The following is a 6,948-nucleotide window of genomic DNA, read 5'->3' as shown; positions in this document are numbered from 1 at the left end:
AATTTTGAAAAGTATGTCAGATATTAATTTTTTAACTTTACTTTGAAAGTCTTGAATATCAAATAATGTAACAGAATTTAACGTATGCCATAATCTGTATAAGAATTCGACATATAAAATATTATGTAGTGAGAGGGATCGTGAGATAGTCGTTCAGTCATCTGTATTACGAGCGTAAGACCGCTCTTGCAACTATACAACCAGTAGCAGACGTTACGTAATGTTTATTAACAGCAAAGAAATTATTAAAACAAATTTTTTTTTCAAATGAAATATACCTATTTTATGAAATGTTTATAAAACCTTGTTTTGTGGTATTTATTAGAGTATACTTAGTAGATCTACAAAGAATCATTAATTTGTGATTTTTTTGTAATTATAAGTGCTCTTTATGACATTAGTTGTTAATATGCCACGCATCCTGTCTCACAAATCCATCCTTTTTCCCCCTTCAATAAATTTTGAATTATGTTCGGTCTACTCGAAGAACTTCTAGTGTAATTTTGATATAACAATGGCTAAGAAACTGGTGTTGATAAGAATCGTATCGCATTAATATTTACTAAATTATTTAAAAGAAAAATCAAATCTGTATTCCATTACCCCCTTCCTTTCTCTATTATACATTATCCACTATACTCTCGACAAAATAAAAATAAAAAAAAAGTATTAAAAAAGATTGGATTGAAAACTCCAATCACGTCTCATCGTCGTAGCAGGAATTCTAAATATGTCGCAACAGTTGTTTATACTTTTAATAAGAATAAACGTGATTTATGTAGCAGATAAATTTAAAAATTGTCCTCTCTTGCTATCATTATTCATAGATTGAGACGTAGTGAGACATGGCAATTTCAATATGTCCGAAGTACCCCCGTTTAGCGATATTCAAAAAACATTGAAGAATGTATTGAAATAGAGGTACAGGAGAGAGGAGGAAGTGGGAAGAAAAAGGCGCGAAGAAAACGGGCGTGCGCTTAGTACTGACTAACCCCATTTGGTAGCAAAGCGAGAGAAATCCATTCCAAGGCGCGTTGGAACATTACCCAAACCATCTCGTCGACTCGGGAGCCCTGAAACCCAGCCATGGTTGCCATAGTGACCGCGTCCATCCTCCCCTACTCGTACACCCCATCCCCATAACTCCCCTACCTACCTCTTCTCTTTCTCTTTCTCCCACCGTGGCTATCCTCCCCCTCTCTTATCCACCTTCCGCCGTCCTCACCATTCCTCACCCTCTTTCCCTCATCCCCTGCACCGCTATCCGCCACCGGCCTCCCCTTGCATCCTTCTCGTCGGCTCTCGTAGTCTCTCTCTCCTCACCCTATGCAGTCCCTATACCGAGCTCCCCTCCTTCTCTTTCCCGACACAACGTCAGCCGATATCAAACTGCGATATCAATTACCACGACGGCAAACTACCGCACGAAGCCCGGCGATGAATTTACGGGTCGAAGCACGTGTTTTATGCAGTTTGTCGGTCGACGGAGTGAATATTGGGACGCGGTACGCGCGCGCGAGGTAAACGCTCGCGTTCACGCGCGTCCGCGTCGACTTACCCGTGACAATCGTCGCGCTGTAATTTGGCACGCGATATGCGAAAAGCCAGTAGCGCCTATAACACCTCTCCCATATTTATTTCGCGTTAATAGAATCTCTTTCATTCGGAAATATATAGGTATACATATATATTCTTCTATACACATAAATTCTTTGCGCGATATTGTAGAATGATAAGCAAACCGGCAGTACATTTGTTTTTTGCAATATTTTACGATATATAATATTAACAGATTTTCGAAACACTGTAGAAGCTAACATTTGTTTACTAGAAACAATTTAACTTCTTTTCAGTAATCCGGAAATCCAAAATTTAAACTTGTAATAAAAAGAAATAAGTATTGAAAAAAAGTTGTATTAAAATTCTAAACGAAATAGTATTAACTCATAGTCGAATTATCTCACATAGAGATAATCAGAATAACTTTATTATTCAATATATCGAATTGTATTTTATCACTTGAGCTAGTGAGATTTAACGATAAAGTGAATTAAATTACATTTTTACCGCGCGCGCGCGCGTTTGCTGCTTTATTTGAAATCTCAGCACGTAGTGCGCAATAACCAAGTATAAGAATATTTTACCTCATTGCAAGAAGTAGCCACTTTAATGTTTAACTTCTTCCAAAAAAGAATTTGTTGTTTATTGAGAATTAATCACACATGGATAAAAAGCATTATGTTTTCTTTACAGATGCAACAGTTAACTAATAAAATAATTGAAATAATTTATGTTATAAATTTTTGTTTTGTACAACAAAATATTTACTGGACCTTTTGTTACTTTATTCTATTATCTCAAATAATATAAAACCGAATTATCAATAAATGTTAATGAATAAATTATAAAAAAATTAAAATATAATTAGCAACTGACATGAATAAATGCAATTACTTTTATTAATATTAATAATTTTTTTCTATCGTAATTTATAAATATCAATATATTTTTATTTTACGTAAAATTCAGTGTTTTATTTATCTTTATTGTCTACCTGTCTACGAGATGTAAAAACGCCATAAAGAAACTTGCATAAAAGTTTTTTTGTTTTAAAAAAATAATAGTATTTCTTGTTACAGATTCATTCTTCAGTTTATTTTTTTATTCTCCATTATTTTTTAATTCACCTATACAATGACTTTGCAAATTTATGATACAACATACTCGATATTTGATATTATATTTTCATGTTTTTGTCAATCGCATTTTCTAAAAATATTGTCCCTGTAAAAAAGGCAACATAAAACATGTCAGTAAATAACTAAACCATGTATTGTATATCCTTCGTATATAAGCATTTTTGTATGCATAATAAATCGACAGATGATTATATCGAGATTTTGTTTCGACGTTAAATATTTCAATCGCTAATCTGCTCTCTAGTTTATCCATTTCAAGGCAATGATTTTAAGAAATATATATTTATATGTAACATTCGTCATTATAAATAATTTAATCCACTCGAGTTGTAACAAAAACTAATTTAACATTCACCGATACGTAGAATTTTGATGTTACGTTAATCTCTAAAATATATTCAAATTATAGTAACTCTCAAAATACGTAATTATTGCAAAAAGTAAATTATAATATGCATCAAATGTTTTATGTATTCAAGTAGATATTTAACGAAATATTTCCATAATTTCTAAAAACATTTTCATTATTTTTTTTCCTTAACTGTTTAATTTATTTCAGAAATTATAAAAATATTTCAATTGATGTTATATAGTTGTATAATCTCACTTGATTAGAAAAAAATTGTTATTAATTTCTTTTATAAAATTTTATAGTTAAGAAAAAAAAAATTATGCAATTGTTTTCAGAAATTGTGGAAATATTTAATTAAATTGACACCTACTACAATACATATATAGGGTGCATATATTATGAAATACAGTATTGCCGTTGCATTGCTCGCTCGATAAATTGCTATTCAATAACTGCTATTAATTTGCCATAACGACACAATTCAAGAAAGGTTTTCCAAAAAATAAGTTTAAATATTTTAAATCACACAGACAGACAGTATTTCAATCAATCCTGTTATGCAAACGTCGCATTTATGATATATGTAATAAACCTTAAAGTACAGGCTTAATTACAATTTTGCTTACTAATTAAACGCGATGCTACGTGCATTGCTTGGGCTCGGAGTCGAACCGTTTCGTAATCGAGATATTTCGCTAACGAGCGAAAAAATTTGGAAACTGCAACTTCAATTCTGATGCCCCGTGGTATAACGCGAATCGAGTTAATGGCTAATTAAAACGTAATGAACCGTCCCGAATTATACAATCGAAATTCAAATGTATTGCACACTGGCAATACATTTCGAAAGCGTTAATTCTACGAAATTCACAGTATTGTTTATAAACAACTGATTCATATCACGGTTTTTCATTACTTGTACCGTTCGTTATGATAATTCATGTACCACTTCATGCTTTCTATCCGAAAATGATGAGTAAATTTCCAACAAAATCTATAACATTTAAAGTGTCGACTAAAAATCTATTTGAGTCGAAATATTGAAAAAAATCATTATCGTCAGAAGAAAATTAATATCGCAATAAGGCAATAATTCACAATTGTCGTCCGCTATTATTTCAATTTCTGTTTTAAGCGAATAAATCGCGCGCAATATCTGTCTCGATAAATAGTCGTCGCCTCGATTTGTGAGAAATAATTATAGCCGCGTGTGCTGAATCGCTTATTATTTATAGGAAATGAGCGTTCGAAAGACAACACGTCCTACGTCCGGAACGCCATTACTTGGTTTAGTCTAGTCGCATAAATACCAGCAAGGTAACACTGCGCAAACAACGCGCGGTATACATCGCAAAAAGAAAAAAAAACGACCATTGAACGTCGAGCATCATGTCCCAATTCGTCGCGTCGCCACAAAATATTTAACATGCTATGAAATAAATGCACGATAAATATTCTATTCTACGGATCTGAAATTAATTTCAATGAATGGCGGATTATTATCGCATATTAAATTTAACGTTTATTTAAGCAATAAAATTCATTTTTATTTTTCAAAAGTAATAAAGTTCAATGTTTCGTATAAATTAATAAATTTATTGCTTTAAATATATACATTTATTTGTTGTAATATTTTTCCAATTTCTGTATTTCGAGAAAAATTTGTGTGCAAATGATTTAAAAATAAAATATCGAGAGAATTAAATTAAATAATCAAAGAAAATATGGCAATTTACTTTTTTTCACGAGTAATTAAATTCATATGATTTTTTTTCCTTTCCTTGAACTTTGCAAAAAATTTGACAAATAATAATAAATTAATTTCTATTTTCCCATTAAAATAAAGAGAAACTTCTATTTTTGCTGGAATTAAACAATTTAATATTAAATTTATTGATTCTTTTTAGGCGGATTAGCCAGTTATTTAACTCTCATTGTAATTACGACAAGTAAGTAGGATTTTTTACTCTAATCAATCTTCAAAATATGCTATTAAAATATTGTACATTTATTATGAAAATTATAATTTACACTATTATTTCACTGTTTAGTATATTCGTAATAAAGATTATTTTCTAAACAAAATTCGACAAAAAATACACATTTTGGTCGATTTTCAGCTTAAAGAGAGAGATCTTTCCCCTTACCTCACTACTTCCTGTGCAATCCAAATGACGATTTGGACTGCGTGTAAGTTGATGAGATAAAGGGAATAACGCTAGCTGAAAATCGGCCGAAATGTGCATTTCTTAACGAGTCCTGTTTTAAAAGATAAATTATTTAACAATATCTATTTCTCACATAAAAGAAACTCTTACATTTATACCTTGGTAAAAATTGAAACATTTAATAACAGAGCAAAATAACTTCATATAATTTATAATATTTATTTTAAATATGTAGATCATATATATGTACATATGTCTTTTTGTATATATTATATACTTGTCTCATTCGGAATGCTACTTCCTCGATACATCATATCTTACGTAAAGCAATAAAAATCGATGATGGATTTTTTTAAGTACCATATTGTTTTGCTAAAAATTCTTTTGGAGAATTTATAATAGAAAAGGTGACACGAGGTGAGGGACTAAAACTTATATCCGTATAACTTTCCGATCTCACCCACGCACCTCTCTTTTCGCGTTGGCAAGTCCAACATTGCACAGCATTTTAGGGCGCGACTGCATCGTTTATTTAGGTCAATGTAACGACGAAGACGTTAACTACACTCGTAAAGGGAAGCCAGAGCGGGAGTATACATACATACATATATCTATATATATGGAGATAGATGCCGCAAAAAGTACAGCTTAATTTCCCGACTTCTTTCTCGATAAGAGCTTTATTGAAACAAGATGGATTTTGCGTTTTTCTCTCAGATGTGTAAGATCGCTTTATCGCTATTAACTTTTCGCTGAAGAGATAGAAACGAGATAGAAATAGAACGAGATAGAAACCAATAGAAGCGATATCGCAATTGTTTATTAATTAAACTTTCAGGAAAGATGGAAATATGAATTTGGTAAGGAAAGAAAAATAATAACAAATTTTGCAGAAGATTGTGAGACATTAAACCTCATTTTGACCACTAGTCAAGTTAAATTATCCGTTATAACAAAAATAGCTAACACCCACACACGCGCATTGCATCCCGTAAACAAAAACGAATATCACTCCATAACAATGAAATTATCATACCGCGCTTCTACGCAATTCTATCTTTTTTTTTCTCAGAAAGTCGAAGCCTCCTTTCAAACTAAAATACCGATTCATCACTGCATTAGCCACATTGACGCAGTTATGAAACTTGCTTCCGGGCGACCCGCGAGGCGCGCGATCGCGTTTGAAAAGTTTGATTGGAAGGACGGCGTGAATGATGAGTATCCGCGTCTGAAAAAAGTTTAATGCAATGCTGGAAAAATCCGTCCTCTTTCTTTTTTTTTTTTTTTTATATTTTCTTTAGTCTTCCCCGAGATCGTATTCGCATTCCGAAATCGTCGAAACAGCATTTGAGCAGCTCGGAAACGCGAATATATCTATCGGTGCACCATTAAAATGTCTAGCTTCGTTGCATTTCGAATGCACGCGCGCGTGCACACAGTACGGTTAGCGATACGAGATTGACTGCCGTTGCAACGTCATATATACCTCGTTATACGGTTACGCCGAAACTTGGCAAAGTTGGCATCCGCCTTCGGCAAGCCCTTGGAAACCACCGGAAAAGGGAGACGCAGAGACAGGAGGCGTGGCCGCGGGGAAACACGAGAAACCGCGAGAGAGAAACAGAGAGAGAGATGAAGAAGAAGAAAGAGAAGATTATAGGAATACATTGTGGCGAAAGTGCGCGCGAACGCGCGGCGAACTTCGAGGCACGTAATTACGAACTCGGCC

The sequence above is a fragment of the Solenopsis invicta genome, chromosome 1, assembly GCF_016802725.1.
Source record: "Solenopsis invicta isolate M01_SB chromosome 1, UNIL_Sinv_3.0, whole genome shotgun sequence".
In the NCBI taxonomy this organism is placed as follows: domain Eukaryota; kingdom Metazoa; phylum Arthropoda; class Insecta; order Hymenoptera; family Formicidae; genus Solenopsis; species Solenopsis invicta.
Note: the sequence above shows the minus strand (reverse complement) of the source record.